The following is a 22,989-nucleotide window of genomic DNA, read 5'->3' as shown; positions in this document are numbered from 1 at the left end:
TGATTGGCTGTTTCACTTTTAACAGCCAATCAGAGCGATCGTAGCCACGTGGGGGCGAAGCCACCCCCCCGGTGAAGTACAAAGCCCCCTGTATCTGCGGGTTGGGTGACCTTTCATTGACCCCGGGCACCCGACCCGCAGGGGGACTTTAAATCCATGACACAGCATATGCGTCATTGGTCGGATTGGCACCGACTTTCATGACGCATACGCTGCCACTGGTCGGGAAGGGGTTAAGTCATTACTTGTAGGTGGTCATTACTGTATATACAGGAGATCTTCATATAAAGATCTGTGTGGCCCGGTAGTGTACAGTGATGTGAAATACTTTTTGCCCACCCCTCCTGGTTTTTTACTCTCTTGCATGTTTGTCATACTTAAATGTTTCAGAGTAACAAACAAATTAAAATATTTGACAGCACAAGTAAACAAAATTCAATTTGTAAATGAAGGTCTTTATTATTTATTGGGAAGAAAATACAGGGCCCTGTGTGAAAGTTATTGCCCCCTACTTTTTTTTTTTTTTTAACTGTGGTTTGTCACATCTTCGAAAAGCAAAGTTCAGTTTCCGTAGCCCTACCCAGGCCTGATTACTGCCACACCTATCCTCAATCAAAAAATCACTTAAATAGGACCTGCCTGACAAAGTGAAGTAGACAAAAAGATCCTCAAAAAGTAGACATCATGCTGCGATCCGAAGAAATGCATGAACAAATGAGATGGAAAGTAATTCAGATCTATCAGTCTGGAGAAGGTTATAAAGCCATTTCTAAAGCTTTGATATTCCAGCGAACCACCTTGAGACCCATTATCCACAAATGGAGAAAACATGGTACAGTGGTGAAACTTCCCAGGAGTGGTCTGGTCATTAAAGATAAAAAATACTGGGGGGATGAAAAGGTTATTGAAATTGGCATTTTTTAAAGTTTATTTTATATGAAAAAAATATTTTCTTCAACTGTACAATATAGGAACATAGAGATACATAGTACATAGCAATGCATCTCTGTACTTATATCCTCTGCTTCTGAACTCACAACCTGCAGTACAGCTCACTATTAACAAATGTTCCAATATTTTTTCAGTGTGGGCGGGAGATCACTGACAGAGCTGTTAGGCCTCTTTCACACTTCAGTTTTTTACAATCAGTCACAATCCGCCAGGTTTTGAAAAAAACGGATCCGCAATTTTCTTTTGAGGATCCGTTTTTTTCACCATTGACTTCCATTATTGACGGATTGGCGTCCGTTGCATCCGTTTTTTTTGCGGATCCGCCAAAAGTTGCTGTCCGTCACCATCCTCAAAGATTTCAAAACGGAGCTTGCAACGTTTTTTTTCTCTGGCGGATCCTCCAGACACTGATTTAACCCGAAATTCTTTCTGGGTGCCGGATCTCTCTCTCTTTCTCTCTATTTTAATGTTTTGAATAAAGTTTTTAGTTTATTTCTATTTTTTAATGGTGATGCAGAGTTTTTTTTCTCTCTTTATACTCCATTCCGATGTCATCACTGATACAATTGTGCTCAAAAGTTTACATACCGCCGTAGAACTTTTGCTTTCTTGGCCTTTTTTCAGAGAATATGAATGATTACATCAAAACCTTTTGGTGGTCAGAGTGGTCAGCTTTACCATCTGAGAAAATAAAGAACCTTATCCATAACTACCACAAACGACTTCAAGCAGTCAATTGATATTAGAGGGGGCTATACATGGTATTACAAAAAATGCGGTATGTAAACTATGATCAGGGTAATTTGGATGTTTTGGGTTGTCATACTTAAAAAAAGAGAAAACACAGTAGTATGACAATAAATGGCTTCACCCAAACACTAACCATGAGTGGAGAAAACATCAAGACTTTATCGTTCATATTCTCTGAAAAAAGGCCAAGAAAGCAATAATTCTGCCAGGCTATGTAAACTTTTGAGCACAACTATACACCTGACAGGCCCATACATTCTGATATCATCACTAATATATACCTGACAGGAGCCCATACAGTCTATATCTACAATAATATATACCTGACAGGAGCCCGTACAGTCTGTATCTACAATATACCTGACAGGAGCCCGTACAGTCTGTATCTACAATAATATATACCTGACAGGAGCCCGTACAGTCTGTACCTACAATAATATATACCTGACAGGAGCCCGTACAGTCTGTATCTACAATAATATATACCTGACAGGAGCCTGTACAGTCTATATCTACAATAATATATACCTGACAGGAGTCCGTACAGTCTGTATCTACAATAATATATACCTGACAGGAGCCCGTACAGTCTGTATCTACAATAATATATACCTGACAGGCCCATACATTCTGATATCATCACTAATATATACCTGACAGGAGCCCATACAGTCTATATCTACAATAATATATACCTGACAGGAGCCCGTACAGTCTATATCTACAATAATATATACCTGACAGGAGCCCGTACAGTCTATATCTACAATAATATATACCTGACAGGAGCCCATACAGTCTGTATCTACAATAATATATACCTGACAGGAGCCCGTACAGTCTATATCTACAATAATATATACCTGTCAGGAGCCCGTACAGTCTGTATCTACAATAATATATACCTGACAGGAGCCATACAGTCTATATCTACAATAATATATACCTGACAGGAGCCCATACAGTCTGTATCTACAATAATATATACCTGACAGGAGCCCGTACAGTCTGTATCTACAATAATATATACCTGACAGGAGCCCATACAGTCTATATCTACAATAATATATACCTGACAGGAGCCCACACAGTCTGATATCATCACTAGAGTTGAGCGATACCAGCCGATACTTGAAAATATCGGATCGGAATGGATCGGCCGATCTTTAAAAAAAGTATCGGTATCGCCGATTCCGATACCGGGAACCAATGCAAGTCAATGGGGCCAAAATATCGGAATTAAAAAAAACCCTTTCTTTCCTTGTAGGTTAATTCTACATGAAGAAAAACAACTAAGAATAATGTAGAATGTATTGTGGGAGGTGGAGGAGACATTAAAGCCATAGAGGTTTAGCCCAATCAAATGGAATAGCAGGAATTAAACTTTTTTTTTAAAGATGTTAGGAGTTACAAAGATCTTATTCTTCTTATTCTTCTTATTCTTATTCTTCCATTCTTCATATTCTTCATATTCAACAATTATTATTCTACATATTCAGCTTATTCATCTTCTTCCTATTCTTCTTCATCATATTCTTGTTTGTGTCAGGCATTCCTGTAGTTGTTATCTAGAAAAGTTAGAAGTTTACACCTTCCGTTCTGCCTGTCACAAAAGATTTACAACAGGATTTGTCCGCGTTCAGTTTGGCCTGCAGCAGCAGGCCTTTTCCAGGGGCACCACGAGGAGGAACGGACTCACCCCCATACACTGCTTAGTCTTCTTCTGCTTATAAATAAGATAATATCATTTGCTCAGAGTATTAGTCTTATGCTTAATGTTCTTCTGCTTTGTTTTTTTTATGCTTCTTTGTCTTCTCTCTCTTGTTGTTCTGCATCTTGGTGGTTGTCTTCCTGTTCTTTGTCCTCTTGAACCAGCTGACGGTACTGGCACCCGGAGGGGTATCAGAAGTTACCCCTGAAAAGCAAAGTTGGCATGCCGCAAGCTGGCCGCAGTTACCGAATCACACAGTCCTACAGGGGGTGCTTGTCCTACTGGCACTATGGAACAAACCTTTCTTACCAGAACCCGCAGTCCACATAGGAAGCACCTAAACTGCTGGCACCCTAGCCTCGGCTAACCCAACCGCAACACGACATGGCAACTTGGGGTGGCAAACTGACATTGACACTTCCCGGAAACAGCAGGCAGGGCTGGAACCAAGCTGGGCAGGAGGGAGTACCCGTGCCAAAGTCAGTTATGAGCAGCAACTGGCGATGTTGGAGCCCAGGACAAGCACTTAGCAGGCTGAGGCCTGATGTGCTGTCAATTGGGAGGCAGCAGGACAGATTGCCATCAAAACAGCAGGGGAACAGCTGACGTTACTGAACCCCACAAACACAGGAGCTAGTGTTTTACTCTGTGAAGACGGCACTTCCGAGCAACAACTGGCTGTGTTGAAGCCCAGGGACAAGCATGGAGCAGGCTGAGGCTGCATTGAAGAAATTTTAAGATCGGTTGTAGACTACTAATTTGAACCAAGCTCCACTTAGGCCTGTGGCTTCACTGATTTTCGTATTTCCCCTGTCCTCCAACCCTGCCAGTTACAGCTCCGAAGTGGCGTCTGCACAATCCACACTTGTTCCTGTGTTACAGGTGTTCAGTCCGGTCAGTTAATCCCCTGATGTGTGTCCGGCAATGTCGCCTGCTCTGTCCACATTCCCATAATGGGAATGTGGACAGAGCAGGCGACATTGCCGGACACACATCAGGGGATTAACTGACCGGACTGAACACCTGTAACACAGGAACAAGTGTGGATTGTGCAGACGCCACTTCGGAGCTGTAACTGGCAGGGTTGGAGGACAGGGGAAATACGAGAGACAGTGGAGCCACAGGCCTAATTGGAGCACGGTTAAAAATCAGTAGTGGTACGACTGTGTAGGCAGCAGGAGACTTTGCCATCCACACAGCAGGGGATCAGCTGACATTACTGAACCCCACTGAGACACGGGAGCAAGTATCTCTTTCCGTGTGGACGGCACTTCCGAACTACAACTGGCTGTGTTGAAGCCCAGGAAATAGGAGGGTGTAGGCAGAGGCCTACTGTCTTTTGATTGAGGTGACAGCAGGAGAGACTGCCATCCACACAGCAGGGGATCAGCTGACGTTACTGAACCCCACTGAGACACGGGAGCAAGTATCTCTTTCCGTGTGGACGGCACTTCCGAACTACAACTGGCTGTGTTGAAGCCCAGGAAATAGGAGGGTGTAGGCAGAGGCCTACTGTATTTTGATTGAGGTGACAGCAGGAGAGACTGCCATCCACACAGCAGGGGATCAGCTGACGTTACTGAACCCCACTGAGACACGGGAGCAAGTATCTCTTTCCGTGTGGACGGCACTTCCGAACTACAACTGGCTGTGTTGAAGCCCAGGAAATAGGAGGGTGTAGGCAGAGGCCTACTGTATTTTGAATGAGTTTACAGCAGGAGAGACTGCCATCCACACAGCAGGGGATCAGCTGACGTTACTGAACCCCACTGAGACACGGGAGCAAGTATCTCTTTCCGTGTGGACGGCACTTCCGAACTACAACTGGCTGTGTTGAAGCCCAGGAAATAGGAGGGTGTAGGCAGAGGCCTACTGTATTTTGAATGAGTTTACAGCAGGAGAGACTGCCATCCACACAGCAGGGGATCAGCTGACGTTACTGAACCCCACTGAGACACGGGAGCAAGTATCTCTTTCCGTGTGGACGGCACTTCCGAACTACAACTGGCTGTGTTGAAGCCCAGGAATTAGGAGGGTGTAGGCAGAGGCCTACTGTATTTTGATTGAGGTGACAGCAGGAGAGACTGCCATCCACACAGCAGGGGATCAGCTGACGTTACTGAACCCCACTGAGACACGGGAGCAAGTATCTCTTTCCGTGTGGACGGCACTTCCGAACTACAACTGGCTGTGTTGAAGCCCAGGAAATAGGAGGGTGTAGGCAGAGGCCTACTGTCTTTTGATTGAGGTGACAGCAGGAGAGACTGCCATCCACACAGCAGGGGATCAGCTGACGTTACTGAACCCCACTGAGACACGGGAGCAAGTATCTCTTTCCGTGTGGACGGCACTTCCGAACTACAACTGGCTGTGTTGAAGCCCAGGAAATAGGAGGGTGTAGGCAGAGGCCTACTGTATTTTGATTGAGGTGACAGCAGGAGAGACTGCCATCCATACAGCAGGGGATCAGCTGACGTTACTGAACCCCACTGAGACACGGGAGCAAGTATCTCTTTCCGTGTGGACGGCACTTCCGAACTACAACTGGCTGTGTTGAAGCCCAGGAAATAGGAGGGTGTAGGCAGAGGCCTACTGTATTTTGATTGAGGTGACAGCAGGAGAGACTGCCATCCACACAGCAGGGGATCAGCTGACGTTACTGAACCCCACTGAGACACGGGAGCAAGTATCTCTTTCCGTGTGGACGGCACTTCCGAACTACAACTGGCTGTGTTGAAGCCCAGAAAATAGGAGGGTGTAGGCAGAGGCCTACTGTCTTTGTAATGCGGAGACAGCAGGAGAGACTGCCATCTCCACAGCAGGGGATCAGCTGGCAATGATGAACCCCACTAACACTTGAACGAATGTGTTTGGCTCTGTGGAGACGACACTTCTGAACACCAACTGACGCTGTTGGAGCCCAGGATTAGGCGAGGAGCAGGCTGTGGCCTACTGGATTTTGGCACGTGAAGGCAGCAGGAGACTTGCCATCTCCACAGCAGGGGAACAGCTGGCAGTGCTGAACCCCACTAACACTCTAACGAAGGTGTTTGGCTCTGTGGAGACGACACTTCTGAACACCAACTGACGCTGTTGGAGCCCAGGATTAGGCGAGGAGCAGGCTGGGGCCTACTGGATTTTGGCACGTGAAGGCAGCAGGAGACTTGCCATCTCCACAGCAGGGGAACAGCTGGCAGTGCTGAACCCCACTAACACTCTAACGAAGGTGTTTGGCTCTGTGGAGACGACACTTCTGAACACCAACTGACGCTGTTGGAGCCCAGGATTAGGCGAGGAGCAGGCTGGGGCCTACTGGATTTTGGCAGGTGAAGGCAGCAGGAGACTTGCCATCTCCACAGCAGGGGAACAGCTGGCAGTGCTGAACCCCACTAACACTCTAACGAAGGTGTTTGGCTCTGTGGAGACGACACTTCTGAACACCAACTGAAGCTGTTGGAGCCCAGGATTACGCATGCCGCATGCAGAGGCCAATGGGCAGCGGTTTTTATGGAGGTTGTGGACTACTACTGATTCTAACCATGCTCCACTTAGGCCTCTGGCTCCACTGTCTCTACTATTTACCCTGGCCTCCAACCCCGCCAGCTACATCTCTGAAGTGGCGTCAGCACAATCTACACTTGTTCCTGTGTTACTGGTGCTCAGTCCCGTCAGTTGATCCCCTGATGTTTGTCCGGCAAGTTCGCCAGCTCTGTCCTCATTCCCACTACTGGTTATGGGAATGTGGACAGAGCAGGAGACCTTGCCGGACACACATCAGGGGATAAACTGATGGGACTGAGCCACAGGAACACAGGAACAAGTGTAGATTGTGCTGACGCCACTTCAGAGATGTAGATGGCGGGGTTGGAGGTCAGGGGAAATAGTAGAGACAGTGGAGCCAGAGACCTAAGTTGGGCACGGTTAAAAATCAGTAGTGGTTTGAATGTTGATGGAGCTGGTGACTTTGCCGTCCACACAGCAGGGGATCAGCTGGCATTACTGAACCCCACTAACACAGGAGCTAGTGTGTTTCTCTGTGCAGACGACACATCTGAGCGACAACTGGCTGTGTTGAAGCAAAGGGATTATAGTTCAGGTGGTAGAAAAATGAACACACCAGCAGACCTGGATACAGTTGCCAACCACTAATTTAGTCTGTAAGAGGAATGGCAAAGTCTTTGGAGATCCAGGCCTTGTTCATTTTCAGAAAAGTCAGCCGGTCAACATTATCGGAAGATAGTCGCGTGCGACGGTCTGTTAGTACACCACCTGCGGCACTAAAGACACGTTCCGATAATACACTGGCAGCAGGGCAAGCCAGCACCTCCAATGCATACTGGCTAAGCTCTGGCCATGTATCCAGCTTAGAGACCCAAAACTTGAAGGGGGAAGAGCCATCTGGGAGTACAGCGACAGGGCAAGACATGTAGTCTGACACCATCTGACGGAAGCGTTGCCTCCTGCTGACTCGAGGCGTCGCTGATGGTGTAGACAATTGTGGTGGACACACAAAACTTTGCCACATTTGGGCCACAGTGGTCTTGCCTTGTGCTGCGGCGCTGCCTCTGCTCCCTCTTTGTGCAGAGTTTCCTCCACTGCCTCGACGCACAGAGCTGCTTTGTAAAGCACTAGCAACAATGCTGTCGGGTGGAATGGAAAACATTATGGACTGCACCAGTGACTCTTCGTACTCCCGCATTTTACGCTCCCGGTTCAACGTTGGTATGAGCCTTTGTACGCTGTCCCGGTAGCGAGGATCTAGGAGGGTGTACACCCAATAATCAGCTGAGACGAGAATGTGGGCGATGCGGCGGTCGTTTCTCAGGCACTGCAGCATGAAATCAACCATGTGCTGCAGACTCCCAACTGCCAAAGAACCGCTGTCCCCTGTTTGAGGCGTGACCTCGGCCTGCTCTGCATCACCCCACCCTCGCTGTACATACTGAGTAGAGGTTTGTGTACCTCCCTCCTCTGGAGAGATGTCTTCCTCCTCCATCGACTCCTCCTCATCCTCCTCACAAAGTGTCCCCTGACTAGGCCTTTGTGAGGAAACACGTAGCGCAGACTGTCCAGAAGCAGATGGCATTTGGGACTCCTCATCCTCCACCTCTTCTGAAACCTCATCCCTTAGTGCTTGCAGTGTTTGTTGAAGCAGGCAGATAAGGGGGACAGTCATGCTGACTAGTGCATCATCTGCACTCGCCATCCGCGTGGATTCATCGAAGGCACGCAAAACGAGGCAGATGTCCTTCATAGAGGCCCACTCAATGGTGCTGAAGTGTGAACGGCGCACAGTGCGACTTGTTTGCGCCTGATGCAGCTGGTACTCCATGACTGCTGCCTGCTGCTCACACAACCGCTCCAACATATGTAACGTTGAATTCCACCGGGTGGGTAGGTCACATATGATGCGATGTTCCGGAATGCCAAATCGTCGCTGCAGAGCAGCGAGGCGCGATCTTGCCGTGCTGGAACGTCGCAAGTGAGCGCACTCTATGCGGACCTTGTGCAACAGTGCAGCAAGATCCGGATAGTCCCTCAGAAAGCTCTGCACGACCAAGTTAAGAACATGTGCCAGACATGGGATGTGTGTGAGGTTGCCTAGGCCAAGAGCTGCCACCAGATTTCGGCCATTGTCACACACTACCAAGCCCGGCTGGAGATTCACTGGCCCAAACCACACATCGCTCTCCAGCTTGATAGCATTCCAGAGCTCCTGCGCTGTGTGGCTTCGATTCCCCAAAGAAATTAATTTGAGTACAGCCTGTTGACGTTTGGCCACGGCTGTGCTCATATCGGTCGTAACAGGCTCCTGCTCTGCTGTTTCTGAGGAACTTGAGTAGGAGGAGGAGTCTATGTGTACAGACTGGAGTCCTGCAATCCGTGGCGTTGGAAGAACAAGTACAGCTCCACTCTCCAGATCCGTACCCGGCTCCACAACATTGACCCAGTGGGCAGTGAGGGAAAGGTATCGTCCCTGTCCATGGTTACTGGTCCACGCATCGGTGGTCAGGTGGACCTTGCTACTAACGGCGTTTAGTAGCGCATGTTTTATTTTGCCCTCAACATGTTTCTGCAGGGCAGGGACGGCTCGCCTGCTGAAATAAAAGCGGCTGGGCACGTTGTATTGGGGGACTGCCAATGCCATTAAGTCCCGGAAGGTGTCAGTGTCCACCAGCCTGAATGACAGCATTTCAACTGCCAGAAGTTTGGCAATGCCAGCATTCAGAGACTGTGCTCGGGGATGGTTTGCCGAGTAAGGGCGCCTTTTATCCCATGCCTGTGCTACCGATGGCTGTGATGGATGGGAACGTGCTGCTATGGGTGGAATCTGACAGGGTCTCCGGACAACAGTGGCAGAGGTTCTTCCTTGGCGATCCTGTGAGGAAGCCGAACCAGCAGTGTGTGAGCTGGAGGAAGAGGGCCCAACACGAACTGAAGAGGTGGTAGGTGGTGCTGTACGTTGGCCTACGTCTTCAGGGTGTCTCTGCAACTCCAACTCGTGCTTGGTGCGCACATGTTTCCACATATTTGTGGTATTGAGGTTGCTGACATTTCTCCCTCTTTTGACTCTCTGATGACACAGCTTGCATTTGACAAAGCAAATGTCATCTGCAACTGTGTCAAAAAAGGACCACGCACTGCAACTCTTGTGAGCGCCCGGTTTGCCTTTGGAAGGAGGAATGCTCCTAACGGGTGCCGAAGTGGAGGGTACAGGCAACCAAGTCTTCCCCCTCCCTCTGCCTCCTGTTTTGGCCGGTAGGGGAATCTCTTCCTCCGAGCTGCTCCCACCACCTTCCTGTTGCTCACGCCATGATGGGTCAAGGACCTCATCATCTTCCCTTCCCTCTTCAAACAGCTGCTTCTCCGGGGTTGTCTCGCCAGCACCGTACGCACCAGAAAGTGGCAACTGAGTCTCGTCATCATCTGATGCGTACTGAGGTGTGCTGACCATAGGCACTGGCACACTCGCCTCTTCAGATTCAGAGGGACAAAGAAGTTGCGCATCACTGCATACTCCCTCTTCTTCACATTCAGGAATGCTGCTTGGCTGGCCCCCTCTTTCCAAGCCAACAGATTCCGAGAACAGAAGTAGAGACTGTGATGGCTCCTGTCCATGTCTCTCTGACTGCCTGGGCACTTTGGCAGGTGGTGAAGAGACAGATGGTTGCTCTTCGGTGCTCTGACCCTGAGAGGATGCGGAAGTAATTGAAGTCGATGCGTTAGCTGCCATCCATCCGACAACGGCTTCAATTTGTTCCTCCCGCAGCAGTGGGGTACGTTGAGGTCCTACAAAGCTGCGCATAAAGGACTGTTGCCTGCTAAAACTGGGGGATGCTGATCCACTGGTGCCCGCAGCAGGCCCAGAATCCCCACGTCCTCTACCTGTAGAATCCCCACGTCCTCTCCCTGCAGAATCCCCACGTCCTCTCCCTGCTGAAACTCCACGCCCACGCCCACGCGCCTTACTCCCTGCCTTCTTCATCTTGCAAGACTGCTTAAGATAGGCAAAAAAGTACAAAGGGGGGCCTTAGTGTGCTTATTCCTGAACAGCTGGTTACAGGTACAAGAAACACTAATTTTATGAAGTGTGTGTGTGTGTGGACTAGACTTTAATAGGAGCTGATGTGGCCTACACAAGTTCAAAATGTAGTGTTTGGTGAACTTTTTTTGTGGTTTCTTTGTTGGAAACAAACTCAAAGTATGTGAACAAAGAATTGAAACTGATAGTATCACCAACTTTTTGGAGCTATTACAATGCAGGCAGGTAACCTACAATGCAAAAGATGAGGCTCCAAAAAAATTGGGTAATACTAATCTGGCTGCGCCGGCAGGGCACAAGCCAGAAAAAAAGGCTCCTCTATCTACTCCTATATAGTGTTTGCAACCAACCAATGTTGATGGATACGGATGGATGCACACTAATAGGAGAAGAAAAAATGAGCTGCACTCAAAGACAAATATGTGTGAGGCAGTGACGCACGTTGAGCGTCCTACAACCAGACGTAGCTGCAGGACACTCTACTCAGCGTGAGCTGCACTCACACACAGTCAGAGGCCTCTCAGACAGCCGTCAACAGTGCAGCTAAGTGGGCACTGGCACTGACAGGCTGCAGAAAGGCTCCGCTGTGTACTCCTTTATAGTGTTTGCAACCACCGTAGATGGAGACGGATGGATGCACACTAATAGAAGAAAAAATGAGCTGCACTCAAATAAAAATATGTGTGAGGCACTGACGCACGCTGAGCGTCCTACAGCCAGACGTAGCTGCAGGACACACTACTCAGCGTGAGCTGCACTCACACACAGTCAGAGACCTCTCAGACAGCCGTGAACAGTGCAGCAAAGTGGACACTAGCACTGAAAGGCTGCAGAAAGGCTCCGCTGTCTACTACTAGTGTTTGCAACCAACGTATATGGATACGGATGGAAGCACACTAGATTGAAATTATGTAAAAAATGCAGCTCAAAAAATAAAAGATGTATGAGGCAGCAGTGATCACACTGGGTGGCCTACAGCCTGACGTGGCTGCAGGACCCACTCCACAGCGTGAGCTGCACTCACACAGCCCTTGCAGACAGCTGTGAACACTGCTGCTAGGGCAAAGAAGGCTACAGTGGTGGTTTATGTAGCCTGGGTAAAGCACTAGATGTTTGGTGGAATCGCTATTTCTAACTGTCCCTCACAGTCTTCTACAGCAGCCTGTCCCTAACTGAATTCACAGCAGAGTGACCAGAAATGGCGGCTGCGGTGGCTTTTATAGTGCATCATGACATCATTTCGGCAGCCAATCACAGCCATGCCAATAGTTAACATGCCTAACAGGATGTGCCCACACTTCGGAGGATTCCCATTGGCTTAATCAAAGCAAGCAGGCTCATAGCATGATGGGAACTTCCTATTCCGATTCCGATTCCGGAATCCGATATGACAAAAGTATCGGAATTAAGTATCGGAATTCCGATACCGCTAATATTGGCCGATACCCGATACTTGCGGCATCGGAATGCTCAACACTAATCATCACTAATATATGCCTGACAGGAGCCCGTACAGTCTATATCTACAATAATATATACCTGACAGGAGCCCGTACAGTCTATATCTACAATAATATATACCTGACAGGAGCCCGTACAGTCTATATCTACAATAATATATACCTGACAGGAGCCCGTACAGTCTATATCTACAATAATATATACCTGACAGGAGCCCATACAGTCTGTATCTACAATAATATATACCTGACAGGAGCCCATACAGTCTATATCTACAATAATATATACCTGACAGGAGCCCGTACAGTCTGTATCTACAATAATATATACCTGACAGGAGCCATACAGTCTATATCTACAATAATATATACCTGACAGGAGCCATACAGTCTGTATCTACAATAATATATACCTGACAGGAGTCCGTACAGTCTATATCTACAATAATATATACCTGACAGGAGCCATACAGTCTGTATCTACAATAATATATACCTGACAAGAGCCCGTACAGTCTGTATCTACAATAATATATACCTGACAGGAGCCATACAGTCTGTATCTACAATAATATATACCTGACAGGAGTCCGTACAGTCTATCTACAATAATATATACCTGACAGGAGCCCGTACAGTCTATATCTACAATAATATATACCTGACAGGAGCCCATACAGTCTATATCTACAATAATATATACCTGACAGGAGCCCATACAGTCTGTATCTACAATAATATATACCTGACAGGAGCCATACAGTCTATATCTACAATAATATATACCTGACAGGAGCCCGTACAGTCTATATCTACAATAATATATACCTGACAGGAGCCATACAGTCTGTATCTACAATAATATATACCTGACAGGAGCCATACAGTCTATATCTACAATAATATATACCTGACAGGAGACCGTACAGTCTATATCTACAATAATATATACCTGACAGGAGCCATACAGTCTGTATCTACAATAATATATACCTGACAGGAGCCATACAGTCTGTATCTACAATAATATATACCTGACAGGAGCCATACAGTCTGTATCTACAATAATATATACCTGACAGGAGTCCGTACAGTCTATCTACAATAATATATACCTGACAGGAGCCATACAGTCTGTATCTACAATAATATATACCTGACAGGAGCCATACAGTCTGTATCTACAATAATATATACCTGACAGGAGCCATACAGTCTGTATCTACAATAATATATACCTGACAGGAGCCATACAGTCTGTATCTACAATAATATATACCTGACAGGAGCCCGTACAGTCTGTATCTACAATAATATATACCTGACAGGAGCCCGTACAGTCTATCTACAATAATATATACCTGACAGGAGCCCGTACAGTCTATATCTACAATAATATATACCTGACAGGAGCCCGTACAGTCTATATCTACAATAATATATACCTGACAGGAGCCCGTACAGTCTGTATCTGCAATAATATTGTCATGATTTGTAGTTTTGCCCTGTCCTGTATTTTGTATAATATGTCATTTAACGTTTCTCTGGTTAACCATGTTTCCTTCCCCCAATACTTTGCAATGTCTTGTGATGTACCTGGACCATAATCTAATTTAGGCTTGTGTCAACAGCTAGTGGAACTTTGGCTATTGTTTTCCTAAGCAGAAGATAACCTACAATACACACCCTGTAGACTCAGAGGAGCCCTTACATTTCTAGAATCTTCTGATGGATCAAACCATTGAATAGTAGGTGTGACCCCTACCCCCTTCAGATGGGCTGATCCCAGGAGCCCTGACAATACATTCTTGTTTTAAGTTCAGTTGTGATTTGAGTGCGGACGTGGAAGGAGTCACGAACTGAGTTGAGGCCAGCTCGTGACGTCCGTGGGATTGTGTGGAATCCTGTGGACTATTGCAAGGATTATTGTTATCGTATCCGGCACAAGGACTATCGTGAGGTGCCCGGATTTGTTTCCATTGTGTGGACTTATTGTGGACTTCTCATGGACTCCAAGGACATTATGGATATTTGATGTTGTATGCTCCCTGCCTTAATAAATCTCATTGGATCGTCCCTCGGCCTGTTGTCCCTTCTTGCTCTGTCGTATACCCCATCACAAATTGGTTGGCAGCGCTGGGATCAGAGCAGAAGGAATGGAGGACAACGGCCCATCAACATCTGGAACCAGCACCGCAGAGTACAAGAACTGGACTGCGGTGAACCTACAAACAAAGGCCCGTGAACTGGGAGTCAGCTACAAGGGACTCTCCGAGGAGCAGCTGATTGAGGCTTTGGAAGGAGATCGCCTGCAAGATGACGCTGAGGAAGGATCTCCACAGCAAACGGAGGAAAGGCTGCAGCCGGAGGTAAATACCCAAAAAAGTCAGTGGGTTGTGTGGTACGAGGAGGAGTCGGCATTGCTGGGAGAAGAGGCTACCATAGAAGATAAGAGGGAGGCCATTCATAGAGCTCAAGAGAGGGCATTGCTGGAGAGGCAGCTCGCTGTGGAAGCAGCTAGAAGCTCCAGACAGACTGCAACCCCAGCACCCACCATGAGGGAACTCTCCAGAGTGTCCCAAAAAAACTTCAAGCCGTTTAATGAGGCTTCAGGTGACATTGAGCATCAGTGTCGATTAATGGAAGTCCCGGAAAGGGAGCGAGTCCGACATCTGGTGGGGCTCTTAGAGGGTGGAGCTGCCGGAGCCTATAGAGCTATGGACCCTCGGTGGAACTGTGAGTATGCGGAGATTAAACAGACTATTCTAGAACATTATGCTGTGACCCAGACACTTACAGGACCCAGTTTCGTACTTTAGCCTGTAATGAGGAAGTGTCCTTCAAGATGTATGCCCACAGACTCAAACAAATATGTCATCGCTGGCTGGAGGGAGAGGAGGCCTTAACTTGGGAGACCTTCCTCCAAGTCATCCTAAAAGAGCAGTTTTACTTCAAGTGCCCCGCTGAGATGCGGGAATGGGTGCATAAAAGGAGACCAGCCACTGTGGAGGAAGCTGCAGCACTAGCTGATGAGGCTCTCACCATCAAGCCTCAGTGGAAAAAACTACTACTCAGTGAGAAAAAAAAAAAAAAACTACCAGCCCCCCAACGCTGGCGGCCCCTGGTCCGTCGGCCTCCAATATTCACCATCCCACTAGACCATCAACTCATGGTGACCTTCGTGTGACTGTGCCACGCAGCCCCATGCAAGCAACATCACCCCCTTCTCCCCAGGCAGACCCCCCCTCCAGCATGCACATGCAGCCCCATGCAAGCAACATCACCCCCTTCTCCCCAGGCAGACCCCCCCTCCAGCATGCACACACAGCCCCATGCAAGCAACATCAACCCCTTCTCCCCAGGCAGACCCCCCCTCCAGCATGAACATGCAGCCCCATGCAAGCAACATCACCCCCTTCTCCCCAGGCAGACCCCCCCTCCAGCATGCACACGCAGACCCATGCAAGCAACATCAACCCCTTCTCCCCAGGCAGACCCCCCCTCCAGCATGAACATGCAGCCCCATGCAAGCAACATCACCCCTTCTTCCCAGGCAGACCCCCCTCCAGCATGCACACGCAGCCCCATGCAAGCAACATCACCCCCTTCTCCCAAGGCAGACCCTCCTCCAGCATGCAGCCCCATGTAAGCAACATCACCCCCTTCTCCCCAGGCAGACCCTCCTCCAGCATGCAGCCCCATGCAAGCAACATCAACCCCTTCTCCCCAGGCAGACCCTCCTCCAGCATGCAGCCCCATGCAAGCAACATCACCCCCTTCTTCCCAGGCAGACCACCCTCCAGCATACACATGCAGCCCCATGCAAGCAACATCACCGCCTTCTTCCCAGGCAGACCCTCCTCCAGCATGCAGCCCCATGTAAGCATCACCCCCTTCTCCCCAGGCAGACCCTCCTCCAGCATGCAGCCCCATGCAAGCAACATCACCCTCTTCTTCCCAGGCAGACCCCCCCTCCAGCATGCACACACAGCCCCATGCAAGCAACATGACCCCCTTCTTCCCAGGCAGACCCTCCTCCAGCATGCAGCCCCATGCAAACAACATCACCCCCTTCTCCCCAGGCAGACCCCCCCTCCAGCATGCACACGCAGACCCATGCAAGCAACATCAACCCCTTCTCCCCAGGCAGACCCCCCCTCCAGCATGAACATGCAGCCCCATGCAAGCAACATTACCCCCTTCTCCCCAGGCAGACCCTCCTCCAGCATGCAGCCCCATGTAAGCAACATCACCCCCTTCTCCCCAGGCAGACCCTCCTCCAGCATGCAGCCCCATGCAAGCAACATCACCCTCTTCTTCCCAGGCAGACCCCCCCTCCAGCATGCACACACAGCCCCATGCAAGCAACATCACCCCCTTCTTCCCAGGCAGACCCTCCTCCAGCATGCAGCCCCATGCAAACATCACCCCCTTCTCCCCAGGCAGACCCCCCCTCCAGCATGCAGCCCCATGCAAGCAACATCACCCCCTTCTCCCTAGACCCCCCCCTCCAGCATGCGGCCCCATGCAAGCAACATCACCCCCTTCTTCCCAGGCAGACCCTCCTCCAGCATGCATCCCCATGTAAGCAACATCACCCCCTTCTTCCCAGGCAGACCCTCCTCCAGCATGCAGCCCCATGTAAGCAACATCACCCCCTTCTTCCCAGGCAGACCCTCTTCCAGCATGCAGCCCCATGTAAGCATCACCCCCTTCATCCCAGGCAGACCCTCCTCCAGCATGCAGCCCCATGCAAACAACATCACCCCCTTCTTCCCAGGCAGACCACCCTCCAGCATGAACATGCAGCCCCATGCAAGCAACATCACCCCCTTCTCCCTAGGCAGTCCCCCCCTCCAGCATGCGCACGCAGCCCCATGCAAGCATCACCCCCTTCTCCCCAGGCAGACCACCCTCCAGCATGAACATGCAGCCCCAGGTAAGGAACATCACCCCCTTCTCCCCAGGCAGACCCCCCCTCCAGCACGCAGCCCCATGCAAGCAACATCACCCCCTTCTCCCTAGGCAGACCCCCCTCCAGCATGAACATGCAGCCCCATGCAAGCAACATTACCCCCTTCTCCCCAAGCAGCCCCCCTCCAGCATGAACATGCAGCCCCATGCAAGCAACATCACCCCCTTCTCCCCAGGCAGACCCTCCTCCAGCATGCAGCCCCATGTAAGCAACATCACCCCCTTCTCCCCAGGCAGACCCTCCTCCAGCATGCAGCCCCATGTAAGCAACATCACCCCCTTCTCCCCAGGCAGACCCTCCTCCAGCATGCAGCCCCATGTAAGCATCACCCCCTTCTCCCCAGGCAGACCCTCTTCCAGCATGCACACAGCCCCATGCAAGCAACATCACCCCCTTCTCCCCAGGCAGACCCTCCTCCAGCATGCAGCCCCATGTAAGCATCACCCCATTCTCCCCAGGCAGACCCTCCTCCAGCATGCAGCCCCATGTAAGCATCACCCCTTCATCCCAGGCAGACCCTCCTCCAGCATGCAGCCCCATGCAAGCAACATTACCCCCTTCTCCCCAGGCAGACCCTCCTCCAGCATGCAGCCCCATGTAAGCAACATCACCCCCTTCTCCCCAGGCAGACCCTCCTCCAGCATGCAGCCCCATGTAAGCAACATCACCCCCTTCTCCCCAGGCAGACCCTCCTCCAGCATGCACACACAGCCCCATGCAAGCAACATCACCCCCTTCTCCCCAGGCAGACCCTCCTCCAGCATGCAGCCCCATGTAATCATCACCCCATTCTCCCCAGGCAGACCCTCCTCCAGCATGCAGCCCCATGTAAGCATCACCCCCTTCATCCCAGGCAGACCCCCCTAAAGCATGCAGCCCCATGCAAGCAACATTACCCCCTTCATCCCAGGCAGACCCCCCTCCAGCATGCAGCCCCATGCAAGCAACATTACCCCCTTCTCCCCAGGCAGACCCTCTTCCAGCATGCACACAGCCCCATGCAAGCAACATCACCCCCTTCTCCCCAGGCAGACCCTCCTCCAGCATGCAGCCCCATGTAAGCATCACCCCCTTCTCCCCAGGCAGACCCTCCTCCAGCATGCAGCCCCATGTAAGCAACATCACCCCCTTCTCCCCAGGCAGACCCTCCTCCAGCATGCAGCCCCATGTAATCATCACCCCATTCTCCCCAGGCAGACCCTCCTCCAGCATGCAGCCCCATGTAAGCATCACCCCCTTCATCCCAGGCAGACCCCCCTAAAGCATGCAGCCCCATGCAAGCAACATTACCCCCTTCATCCCAGGCAGACCCCCCTCCAGCATGCAGCCCCATGCAAGCAACATTACCCCCTTCTCCCCAGGCAGACCCTCTTCCAGCATGCACACAGCCCCATGCAAGCAACATCACCCCCTTCTCCCCAGGCAGACCCTCCTCCAGCATGCAGCCCCATGTAAGCATCACCCCATTCTCCCCAGGCAGACCCTCCTCCAGCATGCAGCCCCATGTAAGCATCACCCCTTCATCCCAGGCAGACCCTCCTCCAGCATGCAGCCCCATGCAAGCAACATTACCCCCTTCTCCCCAGGCAGACCCTCCTCCAGCATGCAGCCCCATGTAAGCAACATCACCCCCTTCTCCCCAGGCAGACCCTCCTCCAGCATGCAGCCCCATGTAAGCAACATCACCCCCTTCTCCCCAGGCAGACCCTCCTCCAGCATGCACACACAGCCCCATGCAAGCAACATCACCCCCTTCTCCCCAGGCAGACCCTCCTCCAGCATGCAGCCCCATGTAATCATCACCCCATTCTCCCCAGGCAGACCCTCCTCCAGCATGCAGCCCCATGTAAGCATCACCCCCTTCATCCCAGGCAGACCCCCCTAAAGCATGCAGCCACATGCAAGCAACATTACCCCCTTCATCCCAGGCAGACCCCCCTCCAGCATGCAGCCCCATGCAAGCAACATTACCCCCTTCTCCCCAGGCAGACCCTCCTCCAGCATGCAGCCCCATGTAAGCAACATCACCCCCTTCTCCCCAGGCAGACCCTCCTCCAGCATGCAGCCCCATGTAAGCAACATCACCCCCTTCTCCCAGGCAGACCCTCCTCCAGCATGCAGCCCCATGTAAGCATCACCCCCTTCTCCCCAGGCAGACCCTCCTCCAGCATGCAGCCCCATGTAAGCCCCCTTCTCCCCAGGCAGACCCAACTCCAGCATGCAGCCCCATGTAAGCATCACCCCCTTCTTCCCAGGCAGACCCCCCTCCAGCATGCACATGCAGCCCCATGTAAGCAACATCACCCCTTTCTCCCCAGGCAGACCCTCCTCCAGCATGCAGCCCCATGCAAGCAACATCACCCCTCCTCCAGCTCGTGCATGAACATCCACTTACCTGCCATGACACCGGCAGCTTCCTGTGTGCTGCTCTGCTCCATGGAGGAGGAGGCCCCGCCCCTTCTGGTCACATGGGCACGACGTCAGCACAGCTCCAAGCCGACTTGGATTTAGCCTCTACTTTTTTTTTTTTTTTTTTTAACAGCTGTAACCGGAAGTAGAAGCGGCTCACTTCCGGTATCACATCGCTCTTGTGTGGAGCGACAGGAGAGCAGTGTGGAGAGCGCGCAGCACAGGAGCGGAGCAGTCAGCCGGGAAGAGCGCGGAGGAGGGAGCGGCGACACCCCGCAGAGGACAGAAGGGAGACGGTGTGTGGAGGGGGGAGGGAGAGCTGGCGCGTGGCGGACGGGGGCGGAGCCGGAGCGTGGCAGACGGGGGCGGAGCTGGGACGGGGCGGAGCCTTAGGCGTCGGACGGGGGCGGAGCTGGTGCTTGGCGGAGGGGGCGAAGCCTGAGCTGGCGCTTTGTGGACGGGGCGGAGCCTGAGCTGGCGCATGGCGGACGGGGCGAAGCCTGAGCTGGCGCTTGGCGGACGGGGCGGAGCCTGAGCTGGGGCATGGCGGACGGGGCGGAGCCTGAGCTGGCGCTTGGCGGACGGGGCGAAGCCTGAGCTGGCGCTTGGCGGACGGGGCGGAGCCTGAGCTGGGGCATGGCGGACGGGGCGGAGCCTGAGCTGGGGCATGGCGGACGGGGCGAAGCCTGAGCTGGCGCTTGGCGGACGGGGCGGAGTCTGAGCTGGGGCATGGCGGACGGGGCGGAGCCTGAGCTGGCGCTTGGCGGACGGGGCGAAGCCTGAGCTGGCGCATGGCGGACGGGGCGGAGCCTGAGCTGGCGCTTGGCGGACGGGGCGGAGCCTGAGGTGGCGCACGGGGCGAAGCCTGAGCTGGGGCATGGCGGACGGGGCGAAGCCTGAGCTGGGGCATGGCGGACGGGGCGGAGCCTGAGCTGGCGCTTGGCGGACGGGGGCGGAGCTGGGACGGGGCGGAGCCTTAGGCGGCGGACGGGGGCGAAGCCTGAGCTGGCGCTTTGTGGACGGGGCGGAGCCTGAGCTGGCGCTTGTCGGACGGGGGCGGAGCTGGGACGGGGCGGAGCCTTAGGCGGCGGACGGGGGCGAAGCCTGAGCTGGCGCTTTGTGGACGGGGCGGAGCCTGAGCTGGCGCTTGGCGGACGGGGCGGAGCCTTAGGCGGCGGACGGGGGCGAAGCCTGAGCTGGCGCTTTGTGGACGGGGCGGAGCCTGAGCTGGCGCTTTGTGGACGGGGCGGAGCCTGAGCTGGCGCATGGCGGACGGGGCGAAGCCTGAGCTGGGGCATGGCGGACGGGGCGAAGCCTGAGCTGGGGCATGGCGGACGGGGCGGAGCCTGAGCTGGCGCTTGGCGGACGGGGGCGGAGCTGGCGCCTGGTGGACGAGGCGGAGCCTGAGCTGGCGCGTGGCGGACAGGGCGGAGCCTGAGCTGGCGCGTGGCGAACGGGGGCGGAGCTGGCGCATGGCGGACGGGGCGAAGCCTGAGCTGGCGCATGGCGGAAGGGGCGAAGCCTGAGCTGGCGCTTGGCGGACGGGGCAGAGCCTGAGCTGGGACGGGGCGGAGCCTGAGCTGGCGCTTGGCGGACGGGGGCGGAGCTGGTGCCTGGTGGACGGGGCGGAGCCTGAGCTGGCGCGTGGCGGACGGGAGCGGAGCTGGCGCGTGGCGAACGGGGGCGGAGCTGGCGGACGGGGCGGAGCCTGAGCTGGGGCGTGGCGGACGGGGTGGAGCCTGAGCTGGCACGTGGCGAACGGGGGCGGAGCTGGGGCGTGGCGAACGGGGCGGAGCCTGAGCTGGGGCGTGGCGGACGGGGTGGAGCCTGAGCTGGCACGTGGCGGACGGGGTGGAGCCTGAGCTGGCACGTGGCGGACGGGGGCAGAGCTGGCACGTGGCGGACAAGGGCAGAGCTGGCACGTGGGGGGCGGAGCTGGCATTTGGCGGACGGGGGCGGAGCTGGCACGTGGCGGACAGGGGCGGAGCCAGAGCTGTTGTATGTTGTGTGTGTATATGTATGTGTATATATATATATGTATGTGTATATATATATGTATATAAGGATATATGCAAGTGAGATCTATATGAAATATATTTCCATCACAATCCCCCCTTAGATATCACTTGCCCTAAGAATCCTGCTCCTGTCACAAGCGCTGCAGCTCTTCTATGCTGCCAGTGGGTTGTCGCATGCCTGATGCATACGCCCCCCCCTCCATACAGACTTTTGTAAATGGGCGGTCAGGAGGTCTGTCCCTAGCGGGGGTTCATTGCATTGTAAAGTCTCTTAGCAGTCTATGCAGTCAGTGGTGTGTATTCTCTAGCGGGTAGGTAATTTATTCAGTCAGGTAGGGCTTCCACAGCATCATTCCAGCTCAGGTGTATCTCTTGGTATGAGAGCTTTCTTGCAATGCGATGCGTGGATCCAGGTGGGGGTTCTCCCTCCAGGTTTGTGGCGTCAGCACTTGGAGAAGCGTCATCAAATCTGGAATCGAGTGCTCTCCTTACAAACTTTTTCCACCAACACTCCGTCTCCTGACTTCAGGGCGTGCATACCAGGCACCGAATCTGGACCTGGCCATGAAGAAGAAACTCGAGAGTGGACATTAGCAAGATTCTTGATAAATTCAATTACACAAGCAAAGTATCACTTTGCATAGTCAACTGCTGGGAAGAATACCCCTAACCTGAGTTTAGACCCAAATAAAATGTAATATTGGTGACAGCTTTTACTGAGCCTATGGGAGTGTCTAATGCCATGGTTTGTCTCTTGGGCAATTTTTTAGCATGCTGCTCTTAAGTGTCCCACTTAGTCTATGGTGCGGGATGGTGGGAAATGTGTAGGCCTAAGTCTGACCCTACTGCTGATCGGATCTCTTGTGTCAGGTTTGCTGTGAATGTGGGTCCTTGATCACTTGCTATTACTTCTGGAACCCCATATCTGCACACTATTTTTGAGAGTACAATCATGGCCAAAAGTTTTGAGAATGACACAAATATTAATTTTTACAAAGTCTACTGCTTCATTTTTTCTAATGGCAATTTGCATATACTCCAGAATGTTATAAAGAGTGATCAGCTTAACAGCAATTACTTGCAAAGTCAATATTTGCCTAGAAAATGAACTTTATCCCCCAAAACACATTTCAACATCATTGCAGCCCTGCCCTAAAAGGACCAGCTAACAT

At 52.0% G+C, this 22,989-nt stretch overlaps 1 protein-coding gene across 2 annotated transcripts in view; it reads right to left on the bottom strand.

Moving 5' to 3' along the window:
• Window positions 1–19,884, bottom strand: part of LOC141082329 (oocyte zinc finger protein XlCOF8.4-like) — a 65,830-nt gene extending 45,946 nt beyond the window's left edge. For both annotated transcript variants that reach the window (XM_073566275.1, XM_073566276.1), the window contains exon 1: window positions 19,786–19,884. The gene's annotated coding sequence lies outside the window, so the exon portion shown is untranslated. The remainder of the gene's footprint in view (window positions 1–19,785) is intronic.
• Between the last annotated feature and the right edge of the window lie 3,105 nt (window positions 19,885–22,989).

Source organism: Dendrobates tinctorius, unplaced genomic scaffold, assembly GCF_039654945.1.
Source record: "Dendrobates tinctorius isolate UK_male_01 unplaced genomic scaffold, ASM3965494v1 ptg000017l, whole genome shotgun sequence".
NCBI lineage: Eukaryota > Metazoa > Chordata > Amphibia > Anura > Dendrobatidae > Dendrobates > Dendrobates tinctorius.
Note: the sequence above shows the minus strand (reverse complement) of the source record. Positions and strands in the feature narration are given on the sequence as shown.